An 18,471-nucleotide genomic window follows, 5' to 3' on the forward strand; every position below is an offset into this window, starting at 1 on the left:
CAGAAGCCCTCAAATAAACGTTCATGGGAGGATATGAGGAGGGAGTATAGAGAAAGGGTTTTTGGGATGAAAGACTAAAGATTGAAGATCGAACACCTAGCAACATCCAAGGGGGAGTTTGTAACATTTCAGATTTTCCAAAACCGTATTCGTTTACGAACGAAACATTTTTAGATCTTTGTTATTATTGAAAATCAAATATTTATAAGTAAATAAGTTTCCTAATGTTCACTTTAGGCCTTTTTACTTCAATCAATGTTCAAAACCAAATTATACCAAAAACTAGTTCAAGTAATGCTCAATTAACAAAGTATAGGGACCATTAGTGTAAAAAAATGAAACTCCACCATGGATTGGCTAGAGCGCCGCGTGGGCTGCCCCCTCCTCCCCGTCGCGCGGCGCATTGGCACCCTGTACAGATAGTTTAAACTTTAGTTCGTTTCCTAGTTCGTTTAAGGTATAAAATCGATTATATTAGGTATGTTTGAGTGAATTAAGGACCAAGTAAACATCATATTACTAAAATACAAGTCCTAATTCGTTTTCCCCCTGATCAAGATCATATCTTTTAGTATATTTCATTGATTATTTCCTTAAAACGTATTTACTATATAAACGGGCCAAAAAGGCCATAATTAGTTCAGTTTATGTTTTCCTATATAAAAACATCATAATTCTCTGCTGTAAACTTTAATCTAACCCTAATACACCTCCTCCAGCCGTCACTAGTCTCTGCCATCTCGTAAACCCTTCGGTTTTTGCATATTCGTTAAAGATACAAGACTTGATCGTTGACTTTGCTTACTTTAGGAACTTTGACTTCCGTTTCTCATCAATCCTTTCACTTTCCGGGTAAGTTGTAAACTGTAAAATCGTTCATTAACACTCCTAGCCAATAACCTTCAATCAATTTCGGTGGTTGAAGGGTGTTGACTGGTCAAATCATTTAAAACTCGTTAAAGGGCAAAATAGTCAACTAGTTTGACTTAACGTTTTCTCATACTTCTAGTCGGATTCAACGTTCGGTCCAGAAGACTTTTATTCTCGTAACGAAATTTTAAGGCTACTAACTAAAACCCGATTTCCAAATCACTGTTCGGATTCTGGTCAGTACCAGCTCGCTTAAACGTTTAATTCAACATAACTAGAGTTCTACTCATCCGTTTAGATTGATTCCAGCGGCATTAAGTTTGTTTTTATTTATAGTTTCATACCACAAAGTTTCAGGTTCTGATATGTTATCTCGTTTGACGCGTATTGGACGACTCGCTTATCCGTTGACCTCGTTTATTCTTAATTATACTCACTTGCCTTAATTTAAGGTGAGTTTTATCATTCTCCTATTTTACTCAATTTTCACAAACGTTTTGGGGACATATGCGTATATCATACTATACATACTTATCTATATATACATACATACCAAAAATAGCAAACATGTAATTGTGTGTGATTAATCAAATCTACTTGTTTATGTGCGCATTCATGCTCGGAGAGGTCCCGCATATCCCCATGTATTGGGTTCTCATTCTATTGACCACCACCCGATTCGCTTGGCAACGGTCTTATTCTTATTTGCTAATGGTTGATTTACCGGCGCCCGATTCGCTTGGCAATGGTTTAGTCGACAACTTATTTGCTTATGGTTTGATTTCATTACCGCATTTATTACGTTTTGCTAATTTATTATATTAACATTATTTTTGGTGTCAAAAAATTGGTGATAAACTCACTCAACATGTTTGTTGACAAAACTCCATTTTCTACGTATATGCAGGTTGCCTGAGTTGAAGGATGGACACTTGGAAAGACCTTAGGGTTATATTGAAGACAAACTTGAATTTAAATAATTGTATTTATTTATTTGAATTGTTTTGTTGTATTTGATTTTTGTGTGTATTATTTGAACAAAATACGAGCTGTGAGCAATCGGATCACGCCCCGGCATTTCCGCCTTAGGTTGGGGTGTGACAGAGTTTGTTAGAGCATAATGTCTATTGCTAGGGTCTTAGATGTATTAGATATGATTGTATAGGGCTAGAATTGTCAAAATGTATGATTTGTATGTTTGATTATCGCATAAGTCCAAGTACCGCATAAGTTATGCTGAGCAAAATGTATGATTGTATAGAGCTGTGAGCAATCGGATCATGCCCCGGCATTTCCGCCTTAGGTTGGGGTGTGACAGAGTTTGTTAGAGCATAATGTCTATTGCTAGGGTCTTAGATGTATTAGATATGATTGTATACGGCTAGAATTGTCAAAATGTATGATTTGTATGTTTGATTAACGCATAAGTCCAAGTACCGCATAAGTTATGCAGCGCATAACTTATGCGCTACTTATGCGCTGTATATCTTATACGGGACTTGGTGCTTTGCTTGTTGTTTCCTATAAATAGGGGACTTATGCGTTAATATGTAGACTTTTGGTGAATGTTAGAGTAAGATAGTAGAGAGAGAAAGTTGACATAGAGTCATATCTTGTAATCTTTGAAGTTATCAATAAATATGATGCATAATGTTTACTTTTATTGTTCAATCTCAATGGATTTCGCACATTGAGACACAAGTTGTAACATCTAGAGATCCTAATTGTTGTCTATATCAGCACATCATCATCTTTCAATTATTAACTACCGATGAGATAATATATACCTCGGTTAATGAATAACCGGTCGAGACACCGAGGTTCAACAAACGAGAGCTAGTTGACGAACCGAACAATGGGTGGCGGCTTTGCTGCAGCACCGGGCTGTAACAGTAGCGGCGAAAGCGAGCAGGTGCGGTGGAAAGGGCGGACCTACTCGATGGAACAATCGGCGCGGGGTGGAGCGACCAGCAGCGGTGGCCAGTCTCGTAGGAACGGAGCACCGGTGTTGTTCTTTTGCTTGCTACCGTGTGAAACAAGAAAATAGAAAAGGGCACTGTTAACTTTCATGGCCTCCAGTTCTTCTTCAAACCCTCTTGTAGTATTAGGTTATTATTATATAATTATGATTATAAATCATAATTATATATAATATTTGTAAAACTATAAACGAGCCTTGAAGTCCAACTCGTTCCAACTCTTGTTTAAAGCCCGAACCAGTTTATTTAATTAGTAAATAAACTATATTATTTATAACTATTATAAATAATAAATAGATTCGTCATTACCGGTTAAGCTAGTTAAGCGGGTTTATTGTTCGTTGCCCAATGTGCAACTCTTACGAGTCATAACTTGGTCAGCCGCGTTGACTTACCCGAACCAATCCATAAATCCAACAAAGGATTATACTGAAAAGAAATGAATACTTTTAGTTTTTGAGGCCCTAACAAAATGGTGGCCCCAAGCTAGTGCTTGGTTTGGTAAAGCACAAGGGCCGGCATTGGTGGTACACGATGCACGACGGTGCTGGCGTACGTTGTCGCTGAGTGTTGTAAAAATTCACATTAAAACCAAGATATACAAACCAGATAACATAAAATAAGGTTTGTTTATTTACCTAACATGGCGGAACAGGGATAACTCGGGTTGCTAGGTGGTCGATTCGTGACGGTTCGTTGGTAAAGGAGTCTCTGGTGGCTGTTGATAGTTGGAACAGAATAGGTCACAAAGTATTATAGGTGAGATGGCAGGGTTTGATGGAGTTATTTAGGGATCCAGGGGTTTAAATACGTGATAGCTGACTGAAGGAAGACGGCTTCCAAGTTCAATATAATCCGGCAATGTTTGAAAACAAGAAAATAAAGAGATGAGAATCTGAAATCAAAAGAACATATGTGATAATATTAAATTAATTTAAACCTTCGAATGCCTTATCTTTTGAATTTTTTTTTCTTTCCTCCGATGTCTAAAATAAACCAACATTCACATATAAAACAAACCTAACTTCACATATAATTCCTCTTTATCTTCAACATTATTTGTTTATTAATTTATTTATGTATTTATCATAATATTTGGGTTATTATATCAATCAGTGTCATAATTTGATTTATGTTTTATTTCATTTGTGCTTGTCTATGATGTCGAGTAACACAAAAGAAAATTTTGAGAATGATTTGAATCCAATTCCAGAACTCCTTTATCATAACTATTTTTAGTAACAATTAATGTTAGTTGCACAATGAACCAGAGTTATGCACACATAAAACACAACTCATCTAAACCATGGGTGCATTTCCCATCTATGCCAGCTATAAGTATACATGAATAATTGTCATTTGATTTCTTCATCCTATACAACAAAATTTGCACCCATTTGCCTCAACTACCATGTCTACTGGGCCCCACTGCATACCTGTCATGATCATCGTCATCTCGTGGCGTTTTTGTTATTCTGGCAAAGATTTGTCTAGAGATTCAGATTGAGGTTGAGGTTCTTGTGAATCTTGAGACTGACGCAAAGGCATGAATCTTTTAGCCGCCATATTAGATTTAAAGTTTTGGAGATTGGTCTTCAGGACACCAGGTTGAGGTTATCCTAGACGGTTGTTCGAGTCCCATGTTGGAATCAGTGTCTGCAGCCATGTTTATGTCTGAAGCCGGGGCCGTTCTCAATGCTTTGTAATTGTTAGTGGTGCCATCTTCAATTGAAAAATTATTGGAAGCAGCCTAAACCAAAACATTGATAGCTTCAATCACTTTCACTTCAATCACACACACACACACATACAAGAAGCAATCTACAAAAGGTAATGCAACACGTGTAGGGGCCATACCGGGCACCATATTGTCACGTACCAAGTTACATAATTACTTACCATCTTCAATAAAAATAAAGTGTATACCTATTGCTTTAAATGAAACGCATAAGACGGTTTTTTTAACCACCTCACATTCTCTCTCCCACGTATGTACATACGAGACAAGGTTTTCAAAACCAATAATAATATGTTGAGAACTGCGAAAACCGTATAATGCGCATGCACCCTCATACAACAACAACCATACCCAGTAAATCCCACCCATAGCAAAGCTACTAGTAGGGTGGGATGTAGGCAAACCTAACCTCTATCCTTGAGGATAGAGAGGCTGCTTCCAGAGAGACCCCCGGCTCAACGCCAAACAATGCGAACAAACAAAAAGGGTTAGTTTCATTACAAAACTCCTAAAACTTAAGAAGTTAGAGAATTGTTAACAACCAACAACCTTTTTGAAATATTTTTATATTAATATTGTCAGAGAGTAGTTTTATCATATTTCTAAAATAATTTTTTTATTATATATGTAAATCACAAGTTTACATATGTGTAAAATTTATGTAATAATAAATTTACATGTGTAAAAAATATTTAGATATGTAAAAACTAATTTTTCATAACTGTAATCGTAAAGATAAATATAAAAAGTGATAAAACTACACTCAAATAACATGAATATACAAAAAGTTTAATAAAAAACGTTAGTTATTATGAGCTCCTTCAAGTTCTTAAATGATTTAAGAGTTCTATAATGATATTCATCCTATATATATATACTAGCGGAGGAGCCCGCGCTTTGCAGCGGGTATAATAATCAAAAGCAGCGGAAGAGTAACGAGGCGGTTAAACTGTCTTGTGCATCGCATTCAAAGCAATAAATGTTCTCATATTGGTTCTGAAACAAAACCCTATGTATATACTAATTAAACATTCATTAAACACTAGCAATAACAGAATTAAATAAAACTGTTGATCACTTACCAAGTTATTGCTGCCGGTTTCTATATCTGTATTCGTGTCGTTAAAGTATCTCGCTAGGGGAATAATAAATTCACCAACCTTATGTCCACTAGCAATCGAAGACCGTTCTATAAACAAACAAACAAAAAAGTTACATAAAAGAATTACAATTATTTATAATAAAATCATCAGAGAAAGTAAATGCATTACGTTTCTGCAAAATCATCAATCCTGATGGATCAAATCCATCAAGATCTTCGGCCTCATCTTCATTTCCCAGCTTGAATATCCTCCAATTTCCAAAATAGCTCATAACTCGGACAAAAAAATTGCTTGCAACCATTATAGTATATACAACCATTATAAGCGGATAGATTCGGTTAAAGTTTTGACCAAAAAAGGGGACCGCATCATCAATTTTCCCCATTCTCTGTAAATACATTATTAATGTTTATTAGTCCTCTGAACAATTGATAACTTTATAGGCATGTATAACATAGCAAATTAGGTTTCATTTTGTTCAACCTGTTTTAACATATATTGTGATCGTAATGTAACTATATGCATAGTGAACGCACATAAAACAAGCCCAATAATAGTAAAATAAAATTAGTGTTGTTAGGAACAAAGCGGCGCGCGGAAGCGAAACAGCACACACATGCACAACGATAAACACGCATAAACGAAAATATAAACGACACAAGAATTTAACGTGGTTCGGTCCCCGCGAGGGGACCTACGTCCACGGGCTGCAACTAGGTTTTCTTATTAGCTCAGAACAAAGATTACAATTACATGATGGGATATATATAATAAACAGTATTAGGGTTAAACATAATTAGGAACCAAAACTGGGCCTCCTAATAAAACCGGCCCAAAGGCCTTCATAACCCAACAATCTCCACTTGAAGGCCTTGCGATAAATTCCAGCCTGCCATCCAAGTAAATATAACAATCTCATTCATCCAGTAACTCTAGTAATCTTCAGTAATAGAAATCTACCAAGCCTCCAGTTCCAAGAACAAGCTAAAACTTCAACAAAAGAAGTTCTCCAAGCCTCCAGTTCTCTAGGAACAAACTAAGATTTCTACCAATCCACACCCTGGTTGCATCCGCCCTTCTCATCAGTTACCTGAAAGGCCTATTGAAGCTCCCGAGAACTCCAATCCGGTCATCCCAGACCCAGCCATGACAAAACTCGCCAATGACTCATCCTCAATCTTAACCGACCCTCACTTACTCACACAACCGGCTTCAAAGACTTCCAGAGGATAAACACTCCAAATCAGCAGACTATACCAGGAGAGATTTTCACATTCGGATTCCTGGTCCTCCGAACCCAACGTCCCTTTGGAAACAAACCTAGAACACACCTGCGTGCTCCCACTGTTACCAAAACCCCGAACATGTTCAGACCTCCTCCGAATACGCTCAAACTAACATCACTGTGGCTCCAGGCTTCATGTCTGCAAACTGAAACCCCTTAGCTCTACCCGATTCAGCGAGCCAAGACCTTATAACTCGGAAGTTGGTTCACTTCTTCCGACGATAGAAAAAAAACTCGTATCTTCCAAAAGTCTTTAATTAAAAGATTCAACAATGCTTCATTGAAATGAGTAACAAATAAAGCATACCATAATCTTGAACCCAAGAGTCGTCACCGCCTTCACTGAGTCCCAATGCATCAACCCCAGATACATTCTCAAAAGCAGAATTCCAAACCTTTCGACATCGACCCTTAAAATGTCTCACCTCTACGCAACCTACCAAGTCGACTATGCCCAGCTCCCACTGTTTCTGTTATCCCAACCCATGCCACACCAACACTCCATGAGATGAACCCCACTCGTACTATCCCGGCAAATAACTTTACCCAACACGAGATTATGAACCTCTCAAATGGTGTACCACTGATCACCACCAAACAAGATATAACTTCACAATTCCAAACGAACAAGAAGTAATAATCACAGTTTCGAACCAGCTAACAGGCAAACAGCTATAACAACAGTAGAACTTTCATAAAATCAAGCGGTACCAAGGGTTCTATGACCGTACACACGATCAGTTAACTCAAACCCTAACCGAAAGATCATCCAAACGAGCAATAGTTTACATGACTTGCCACTAACCTCATTTTTTTTTCACTTATGCCGTCACCAGCACACCCAGCACACCCGCTGGTTCCATTTTCTCCAAGTTTATCCATCACCAGTACTATATCCAAGTTCACATGACAAACCAATCAACCAAAATCCATAACCGTCAACATTCCGATCATAACCACCTCGTCTTCAGTTATAACAATAACCAACGAGAACAAATCGAAGACAGTGAACAGACACAAGGGCACGGGCCTAAACTTGACGATTGTTCAACAGATGACTGCCAAATAAACCGATTTGCTCTTGCAATAACCGATAAATCAACTAACTGTAAATAAACTATATAAAGTTACCTCAGACTAATCTCTTGCAAACAAATCTGAACCCGAACCTAAATGGTCTTCACAAAACCGGGTTAAAATAATAATGGTTGATAATAACGCCAAAACACGAACTTAAAATAATTCCAAAACAGTGTTTAGGCTAAAGAACCGGCCCAACAAGTTGTTACATTTGGCCCAACCAGTCTTGAAATAAGAAAATCACAAAATCCAAATGCTGGCCAAAAAACCAACAATGGCCCATCAACTTAAAGTAGCCCAGTAGAAATAAGACCCACCCAGGGCATCTTTTGAAACTTACTGGTCAAATAAAACAAAAAACAAGTCAAAAGCATGTAGGTCACCTTCTTGTAACAAGAAACCGTCAACATGCAGCAGCTAAAAGAGAAGCTCCGGCCACGCTTTTCCGGCCAAACAAACCAGCACGCAAAACGCTACCCGGTGACCAAATCTGCTCTTCGCAACAACAAAGCCAACCACATGTCTCGACATCCGACAACATCCAAGGATCCTTTGTCAATCGAACCAGATTCTCGGTTTTTCGGCGACATCATCACCCTTAAAACCGATGAACATTTGAGCCTTAAAACCTTTTGACCTTCAACCGAACCAATAAAAAAACAGGCGACCTCCAAGAGTTATTCACGATGACGGACCCACCCAACCCTAATCACCAAAAAACAGATTCGAAATCGTTACCAGTGCAACGAACCGTGTGTCCAACAAGCCAAAGCTCTGATGCCACTTGTTAGGAACAAAGCGGCGCGCGGAAGCGAAACAGCACACACATGCACAACGATAAACACGCATAAACGAAAATATAAACGACACAAGAATTTAACGTGGTTCGGTCCCCGCGAGGGGACCTACGTCCACGGGCTGCAACTAGGTTTTCTTATTAGCTCAGAACAAAGATTACAATTACATGATGGGATATATATAATAAACAGTATTAGGGTTAAACATAATTAGGAACCAAAACTGGGCCTCCTAATAAAACCGGCCCAAAGGCCTTCATAACCCAACAAGTGTTAGGATCAAATACAAATAGTTATTGACGTAAGAAGTGTGCAAATAACTTTAGCACTATAGTAATTATCATTACCCAGTTTTTAAATAGATTAAAAATATTATTACCCTATGTTTTTTGTAGTGTAATTACTCTAGTTCAAAACTGTAGAGTAACAATAATTACTCTAGTTATTTGTATGTTTAGTGGTTAACTTCATTTGCAATGGATCCCACCCCTAGGGTTGGCAAGTAGACTAAGGTGTTAAATACCAATTACAATTCATAAATATAAGCAAAATTCATTGTTCATCATCACCAATTAATGGTTAAAACTTGAAATTGAAATGAATGTATAGTATGGCCAAGAGTAGGTCTGGAAAAGAACCGAACGAACACGTTTAACTTTAATCGAACAAACAGTTGAATACAGACAACTAAACAAACCCGGTTCTCTTGTCCGTGTTCGTTGGCTAAGAAAATGAACATGTTCCTGTTCGTTTAGCTTCATTCGTTAACAGTATACACGAACAGTTCACGTACGTAAACAAACATATACAACTGAACATAAATAAAAAAACCTAGGTGAGACAAAACCAACTAGAAGTAAATGTTAACAACAATGTGACAAGCCTAAAAAGTTACTAAAACTAGATTATAGATTATAATGGGCCTGTAAATTGTTAATGAATTTATTAAAGAACATAAACAAACAAACTTAAAACATATGCAAACTAACTCGAAAATAAACAAAGGTCCACTAACATAAATAAACGAACAAGACATGTTTGTTTCACTGAACGTTCGGTTTGTTTACATGCCTATTCGTGAGGATGGTTGCGAGACTTATTGTTTAGATATAAACTTTCATTTAGATTGAATTAAGCAATTAAAAAAAATAGACACTAAAATCTAACCCGTTCAAATACAGTTGTGGCATTGCGCGGAAGATGAATAAGATTTAGAAAATTATACGAGACGGGAGGCGCGTATCGTGCCACCTGGCTGAAAAAAGATTTTAACGTCAGTATTGCTATCTACAACGTTATGAAAACAAATGAGATTTTATTTGTTAAGCATTGAAAACTAAAAAGCACTTACGAGCATATCATTAGAAGGCTAACTGAACTTGTTTGACTTGGAGCAAGTGAGTAGAAAGTCAACCTTCCAATTTTAAATAATGAATAATAAGTGCAGACACACATATACATCAGGGGAATGAAACTGAAAACCTGAAAATAAATAAAAAGTGAAAAAAAGGCTCATAAAGTATTACTTCATATACACTCCTAGAAACTTCTGAAATATCATAGAGACCCCTACAAATAGGGTAGTTCAACGAATCGAATAACAAAATTTCGAATTAATCAAATCGAATTTTTGAATTTTATTTTTTGTATCTGAATTTGTCTTCAATTCAAATTCGAATTAGATTTGATTTATTTAATTCGAACTCGTATTCGAATTTTATGCCCGATACGAAATTCGATTCGTATTTTATGCCCGATTCGAAATTCGATTCGTATTTGAAACTTGAATTCAAATAAATTCAACTTAATTCAAATTCACCCTAAATAATAAATTATTTACTTTTATCTTTAAAACTACTACAAACTCATTACTTTTAACAACAAAAATACTAATCCACAAAATCAATAAATTATCAATATATCAAAAAACCAAAATCATAAATATAACACCCATATATTAAATTTAAAGTAGCCATAATGTGCCATATGATAAAAAGTTCAAATGAAATACGCATTGTCTAACATTCAAAACATTACAGTAGTAAGGGTTATCCAAATTTAGAAGATTTTTTTCCACGTGTGCTTGAGAGAAGTTAAATATTCATGAACTAAAAAGGGGGTGTATGTGATATATTAACTTTAGATAGGGCATATATGATATTTTACAAACATTTACAAACATAAATGAAATTCTCTCTAAAAATATAATTTTCCTAAATTAAACTAATTTTAAAATATCGAAATAAAAGAATTTACCTGCACAAAAACTCCGTTTGTTTGAACCGCATTAATCAAAATAGAAAAAAGAGAAAAGTCAACTCCCCTCGGAAGCATAGTGGCTTCCGCTAAAAGAATCGCAGCAGTCAAACAGCCCAATATGATGGCTAAAAGCTTTTTCAGTTGCTTCCTCATGATATACCGCCATATCAGCTCTACAATATTAATTATAATTAAGTAATAATTAACAAAGAACTATAATACTATAACATAACTTGGGGACATAAAATGATTACCAACTGTATCAAGATATGATCCTATCTTCCCTGGACGCTCAGGCCTGAAACTTGAAATATATTTCCTGCAAAGTGAATTAATAGAAATGTTTTCAAACCTGCATTATAATGACATCCATTGTTTATAAAAAAAATTACACGTAAGACCCGATGCAAAGGTTCAATTGAAAGTTTGGTCCATAACATAAACAAAGTCATCATCATAAACAAAGTTTGGTCCATAATGTTTCAAAAGTGAAAATGTCAGAATGATGTTTAATATTCTTCAACAGCATAAATCTCAAGAAAATTTCTTTACTTCTCATAAAACTTTGATCAGTGGTTCAGTGCAAATTCTTATTAAAACTATAAGCACGTGAAATCGATTAACTATCTCTGCAAATCAGTTGACTCTCCTAACAAATTCTCACAAGTCAAACCAACAATCGTGACCCAAATCGCAAGGTAACAATAATTTCCAAAACATGAAGCATATTTAGACAATAAAAACTGAATGGAAGAAATAACAAGCCTGGAATGAGAAAGCAAACCATCCAGTAGCATCACGGTGTTCGTAACTCTTTAGCGTGTCCTCCAGCTCAAGGGCTTCTATCACAAAGTTCATGTATTCACTGATCAAGAAAGTAAAACATAAATGATTCAGCAAACAAATAAAAAAGACAATTTCATATATAACCTTACAAAATTTGCCAAATATCATATATATCCAAACCAAAACAATCAAAATATCACACATAAGCACTTCACATATAAACAACAAATAATATGACCATTTTACCCTTAATTTTCTTAAAACTTTAAAATTCCATTTTTCATTTTGCAAAGAGATGGCAGTTCTGTCCCATTTCCTTATAAATAAGAAGCTTGAATTATGTATTATATCTAACAGGTCAAACAGGTCAAATTTAAAAAAGTATGGAAAGGGGTAAAACAGGTTAAAAGTCACCCAAAGATAAATCCTATAACTTAAAACCTTCTAAATCATTTTATTTAAAACAAATATTACTAAAGAAATAAGAAAAATGTAAACATATTTGACACTCAAATTTTAGCGAATGAGATTTCCATAAGAAAAAATAATATTCATAACACTTGTAAACGAACCAAACATTCAGTGAACTGTTAGTGTTGTTAATTAGTTAAACAGACTAACATGAACACATGTCTGGTTTGTTCATTTATGTTGATGGAAGTTCGTTTATATTTGTTCTGTTAAGTTCATTTTTGCCCGTCCGTTTACGTTCATTTAAATTGGTGCATTTACATTTGTTTAGCTCCATCCGTTTACGTTTGAATATGTATTTAAATTTGTTCAGCCCATTACAACCTAATCCAATTTCAGTAACATTTTAGGCCCAACATATTGTTGTTTACATTTACTTCTAACATGTATGTCCTTTCGTCTACGTTCGTAAACCATTCGTTTATAGTATTAACAAACGAACATAAACGAACACACTCATTTTCTTAATGAGCAAACACGTACAAAAAAAACACGTTCGTTAAGTGTCCGCTTTCTCTCATTTGTTCGGTTAAAGTAAAACAAACGAACACGAACATGCTCCATTCGTGTTCGTTCAGTTCGTTTACGTGCTTAATTATGAAACTCGTAACACTTAGTTACCTTTTACAACAGTAGTAGTTGGCTTTAGCTATTCTAAGTTGGCGCCTTAGTGTTGCCATAGATTTCTCATCGGTGTCATAATCCATATCATTTTCCCCTAACCTCCCTCCTTGTGGTTTGAAAGACGGATCTTCATTAAACTAAAGTTTAACGTATTGAAATCAATGTACCAAATATCACAAAATACATAACTTTTCAATGAACAAAATGAGAAAGAAATTACCATATTCGTCAACATTTTATCGATGATATCCATGTATGGTCTCAACGGGTCACGTTTTGACATTTGCTTTGATGTTGCTTGAGCAACCTGATGCAGTAAATCATTTAACATTAAAACTTAGTTAATAGTAAAACGGGTCAAACTGGACGAGAGTAACAGTGTATTTAATTGCTTACAGCCTCTTAAATCTTTTTATATAAAAAACGCTGCTTTAATATCTTAATAATCCAGTTACAGAATCATATAAGAAACATTACTTATTGATAAAGTTTGAGATAAAAGAAAAAAAAACATTGACGGGCCAACCCATACTGGAAAGTCATTCTGACCTAAACCCGTTTCAACCTGGGTTTTAAAAAGTGTGATGCGCTCCGAAGCGTTTTAATCCAAAAAGCCAATGTGCGATGCGCAAGCATCACGTATGCAAGACGTTTGTTACTAAAAAAATACTAAAATTTATTTAGATAACATTTTAACTTGTTAACTTTAAACACTAAAAAATAAGAGATTAAAAGAAACATAAAATTAAAAAAAATAAGCTATAGAACCACCATTATATGTATTGCCAAAATAAAACTTTAACTCCATGTGTAAGCAGTCTATGCACAAGGTACAAGTAATCTATGCAGAAACTCGCTTTTAACCCAGAAATGTGCGCATCAAGCCGCACCGTGCATTATGGCGCTATCAGCGCGTGCATTTTAAAACCAAGCTAACCCGTCTATAAGTCTACACTACAAAAAAGGGCTATTTTCATCCTACCATATACAAATATTAGAAATAACCGAAATTTTACAGATATAACTAATTAAGGTGTATTATGTGTTTTGTGAAGAGTACAACTATTTAAAAGAAGCACAGTAAACAAATGATGCAATGAAGAATCAGACTTACAACAATAGCATTTGAGAAGTTTTGATGAGCATCATCAAGTTTTAAAGCAGCTCTAGCCACTTTATGTGAAAGAACTTTTTGGCGAGTAATATAGTCAGTGTTAATCCAAATGCCCTTTGGAATTTCACTTAAACCAAACCCTAGAAGAAACGCACCCGTCACAAGCCCAAATGTATTTGAGCAAGCCATCGCGAACCCAATTATACCACCGCTCCTGTCAAACAATTGACAAAAATAAAAAGTTTTAATCGATTAAACAACCGTTTACTTACTAATAGGTTGATTTGGGTTTGGTTCATCTTAAACGGGTCAAATGAATTACTTTAATGCATAGAACCTCGGAACATTTAGATCATTGTTGTGATAATATTGTTTTCTATATCATAGTAAGAGCGATAACTATTTGTGAAAAGGTGAAGAGTGGACAAAAAAGTGCTTGCATGTTGACCGAACCTAACGTCCTAACCCTGTCAGAGCATGTAAATGAAGTGAACATTCAATGAACTGTTCATACTGTTCGGCGAGAAACTCGTTTATGTTCGTTTAATTAATAAAATGAACAAACGTAAACACACTATTTTTTTCATTTAGTTAAATGAATGAACATGAGCACATGTCTCATTCATGAACTTTCATTCGTTTACATTCATTTATGTTCACTAGTTTATATTTGTGTAGTTCATTTATTTACATAGTCAACTACATGTTTAGGCCCTTACGCTTTAGTCTAGTTTTGATAAATTATCAGTTCCAATATATTTAACTCCATGTTAATTTTTAATTGGGATTCACTTAGTTATGTTCGTTCATCCATATTCAGTTATGTTCATTGATTTACATTTGTAAACCGTTCGTTTACGCTATTAATGAACGAACATAAAAAAACATGAACAGCAAAACCTTGTTCGTTGTAGTATTCATGTTCGACCGTTTGTTCGCTTTAAGTTAGTTCATTCAGTTTGTTTACAAGCCTAACCCAGTCTTTTTCAGCCTGCAGTCCTGTACTATAAGAAGACACGTTTATATATCATTTGAGCATCCAAACCACAACTTGTAACAAAATATAAGAGACTTCCATGAAATAAGTAAAAGGTATAAAGAAACAAACCAGTTATTATGCAATAATATAAGCAGTATGAGTCCAAAGAATGCAACAGAACCAACGATCACATAAAACAACAAATTCACATGTAAACTGGTCTTTAATCTTTCAGTCACTGTAAAGTCCCCAGCATCTTCAAAACCCTGAAGAATAGGCACCACAACCCTGCGTGTGAAAACAGATACTATAAACTTATAAAAAGTGTACCAAGTAAATAAATGGTTCAAAAGCAAATATTATAAAGTTATAAAAGTATACCAGGTGAGTAAAAATGTACTCCAATATGATAAGCTCCAAAAGAAAGGAATGCCCCCCTTGTCCTGATCACTCATAGCCTGCAAAAGTGAAGAAATATTTAGCTTCTTAAAACAACTACTAGATGTTTGATGTAACCTTGTGAAAAACTCATGTCATATGCAACAATGCACACAAATTGATTCATTCATTGGAAGCTCATGTACATTAAACATAGAGCACTACAAAGCAATGAACATGCTAACATGAAAATTCAAAAGTAAAACAGATCAACATGTGTCCTACTCATGCAGATGGTCTAAACGTATTTCCTACTCCATGAAAACGTCTTTAGACATTGAACATCGAGAAAACCTAACTTAAGTTTTTGCAGCCCAACAACGACAACACAACCATACCCAGTAAATCCCCAAATAAAGTTTTTGCAACCCAAAAGTTCAAATTTTAAATCATAAAACCTCAATGAAATCAAAAAATATATGAACTTCAATGAGAATACAATAAGATTAAAAAAAAGTGTCATTTACAGCAATAGTCTTTTATCTGTTACTAGCATGGTTTTAAACTGTGTGCATCAAATATATGAACTTCAATGCGAATACAAATTTTTCGATTTTTACCAATTCTGACCAAATAGCGGTTAATCTGTGACTAGTCGGGATTTTTACAACTGTGCCAGTGCCAGTGCCTAATATGATCACATCATAAGCACAAATGTGAGCATAATGGCAAATAAACATTAACTACAAAATGCTGCAACCAACATACTATCACAATTAGGGTTCCATTTTCCACCACAACAAAACCTAGGTTCCAGATCAACAAATCGGAACAATTCTCCACCTAACCAATCACAAATTCACAACCTAATTTGGGGATCAAAACGATATTTGAGACCTGACTAATATTTTGGATGCCTTGGTTGATGTGGACTCGGAGGAAGATTTCATGGCCTATGATTAGATCATGTTTCAAATATTGACACCTTGGAGTTTGACTTCCGATATTACTATTAATATTATATATGTTTACGTTTTGTATGTGTGTGTGTGTGTATAAACTCTGCATGGTATTAAGATTACCAATATCCCATCGTAATAACCGGTATCTCAAATATCTGTCCTTGATCGATATTCGACATTACATAGATCTTCAGCCTATGAGTGGGATTATTGTGTTTGTTTGTTAATCTATCAGTGCCTAACACGATCACATCATAAGCACCAATGTGAGCAACTGAGCATAACCATAGGTTTACGCAGTGTTGAAAAAATCAGGATTAGTGGGCAACTGATCGCTAGTATGCTGGTGCCTGATTAATTTTTGGGTAGTCAGCTAAAAATTCGGTAGTTTGTCCTAATCGAGACCTAGTCGGACCTTAACTCCAGCCTTAATTCTGGCAATATGTGCCAGTTTCCGGCCAATTTCCGGAAACTCTAGCAGTTTCTGGCCAATGTTCAGAAACTCCAACAGTTTCTGATCAATTTTCGGCCAATTTCCAGCGATTACATAAGCATGTGTATATACATAAAACTGAAAATTATATATAAAAATCGCAATCTGATTAATCCTGATCAATCACTAGTCCCAACCCCACCGCACGACTAGCTATTTCTACAACACCAGGTGTACATGAGCTAGAAGATGGTGCTCACAATTAGGGTTTCATTTTCCTCAACAACAAAAGCTAAGTTTCAGATCAGCAAATTGGAACAATTTTCCACCTAATCCGCCACAAATATTTAATTCTCCAACTCAGACATTCACCTAATCAAAATCAGCATCCGATTGAACAAACTCCAAGAGTAGATGAACAACAACAAACAGACCCTAGGTTTCAGATGAACAAAATATGGATCACAATTAGGGGTGAATGATTTATATAAAAAGAGGAGATACTTACAGCCCAAATGTCAGCGGGAACGAGGACAATGAAGGAGAGAGAGAAGAACCATGTGTAACCGACGGTGAAGAGTACGTAACGAGGGATGTGAGGCCCGGCGAAGTATTTTAATGTGAGCATCACCATCCCCATCGTCAACGGCAACGAGATCAGGTAAAACACCCACATGATTCTAATTCTACGGAGGACAAGATTGCGTCGTCAACAGACGCTACCGTCGGTGGGTTGGGTTGGTTGGTTGGTTGGTTGTTTTCTAGCAGCTACTTTTCTTTGGTTAAACAAACAAAGACGACGCGTTATTATTATATATATATATGCACTCACAAGTCACCATTGCCTAATTCTACACTTTAATACGAGTTGAGAGAATTAAAGTCGTTTACTATGATCACTTAAAATTTTAATTTTGAGATTTAAAACAAGCATTTAAAAAAAACATATGAATTCATGACAATTTTACCAAGTGTGTTGTATTTCCAAAGTCAATTCTTACCAAAGCAAATTAAAATAGCGATAACTTACTAAAATAGCACAAACACAGCGAAAGTAGAGCTTTTTCTACAAAAATAAAACAGAATTACAGAAATTGTTCTTTATGTTTACACTAGATTTCACTAATTGTTCTTTATCTTTAAAAGTGTTATGTTTTATCCTTTACGTTTACAAATCCACAACGTTTGTCCTTTGACCCTAACTCAGTTAATTTTTCTCGTTAGATTAAGTCATGTATTTTACACATTAGAGCAAATTAGTCAATATAACTATTTAATTAAAAGTAAATAAATAATAAATATAATAGATAATAAAAAACTAAATATATGATATTATAAAAATTCTTAAAAAATTATTTTTAATTAAAAGTAAAAAAAATATTGTTAAATTTCTGTTTTTGTCATTACTCTTATATTTTCTTACCCTTTGCTTGAAAAAAATTAAAAAAATAAAAAAAAAAATCCGTTGTAATGCACATACGTATTACTGTGCGATATCGTTGTATTACACTTGTGTATTACTATGTATTTTTAAGTTTAATAGTGTTTAATTGCATATATTCCATATTTGTGTATTGTATACATTATGTAGTGTTATATTATATGAAAAAAAT

The 18,471-nt window shown here is 35.1% G+C and overlaps 1 pseudogene across 1 annotated transcript; it reads right to left on the reverse strand.

The window, feature by feature from the left end:
• Positions 1–4,167: 4,167 nt before the first annotated feature.
• LOC143605578 (uncharacterized) lies at positions 4,168–17,542 on the reverse strand (annotated as a pseudogene). Its single transcript, XR_013148568.1, has 14 exons — positions 17,367–17,542; positions 15,467–15,543; positions 15,215–15,373; positions 14,107–14,320; positions 13,213–13,299; positions 12,990–13,129; positions 11,896–11,976; positions 11,366–11,430; positions 11,109–11,284; positions 10,204–10,334; positions 10,020–10,107; positions 5,859–6,078; positions 5,670–5,776; positions 4,168–4,599 (listed from the first exon to the last, which is right to left on the reverse strand). The product of XR_013148568.1 is annotated as an uncharacterized LOC143605578 (transcript).
• Between the last annotated feature and the right edge of the window lie 929 nt (positions 17,543–18,471).

The sequence above is a fragment of the Bidens hawaiensis genome, unplaced genomic scaffold (assembly GCF_021521415.1).
Source record: "Bidens hawaiensis isolate Kalapana, Puna unplaced genomic scaffold, B.hawaiensis_p1.1 tig00070180_1, whole genome shotgun sequence".
In the NCBI taxonomy this organism is placed as follows: Eukaryota; Viridiplantae; Streptophyta; class Magnoliopsida; order Asterales; family Asteraceae; genus Bidens; species Bidens hawaiensis.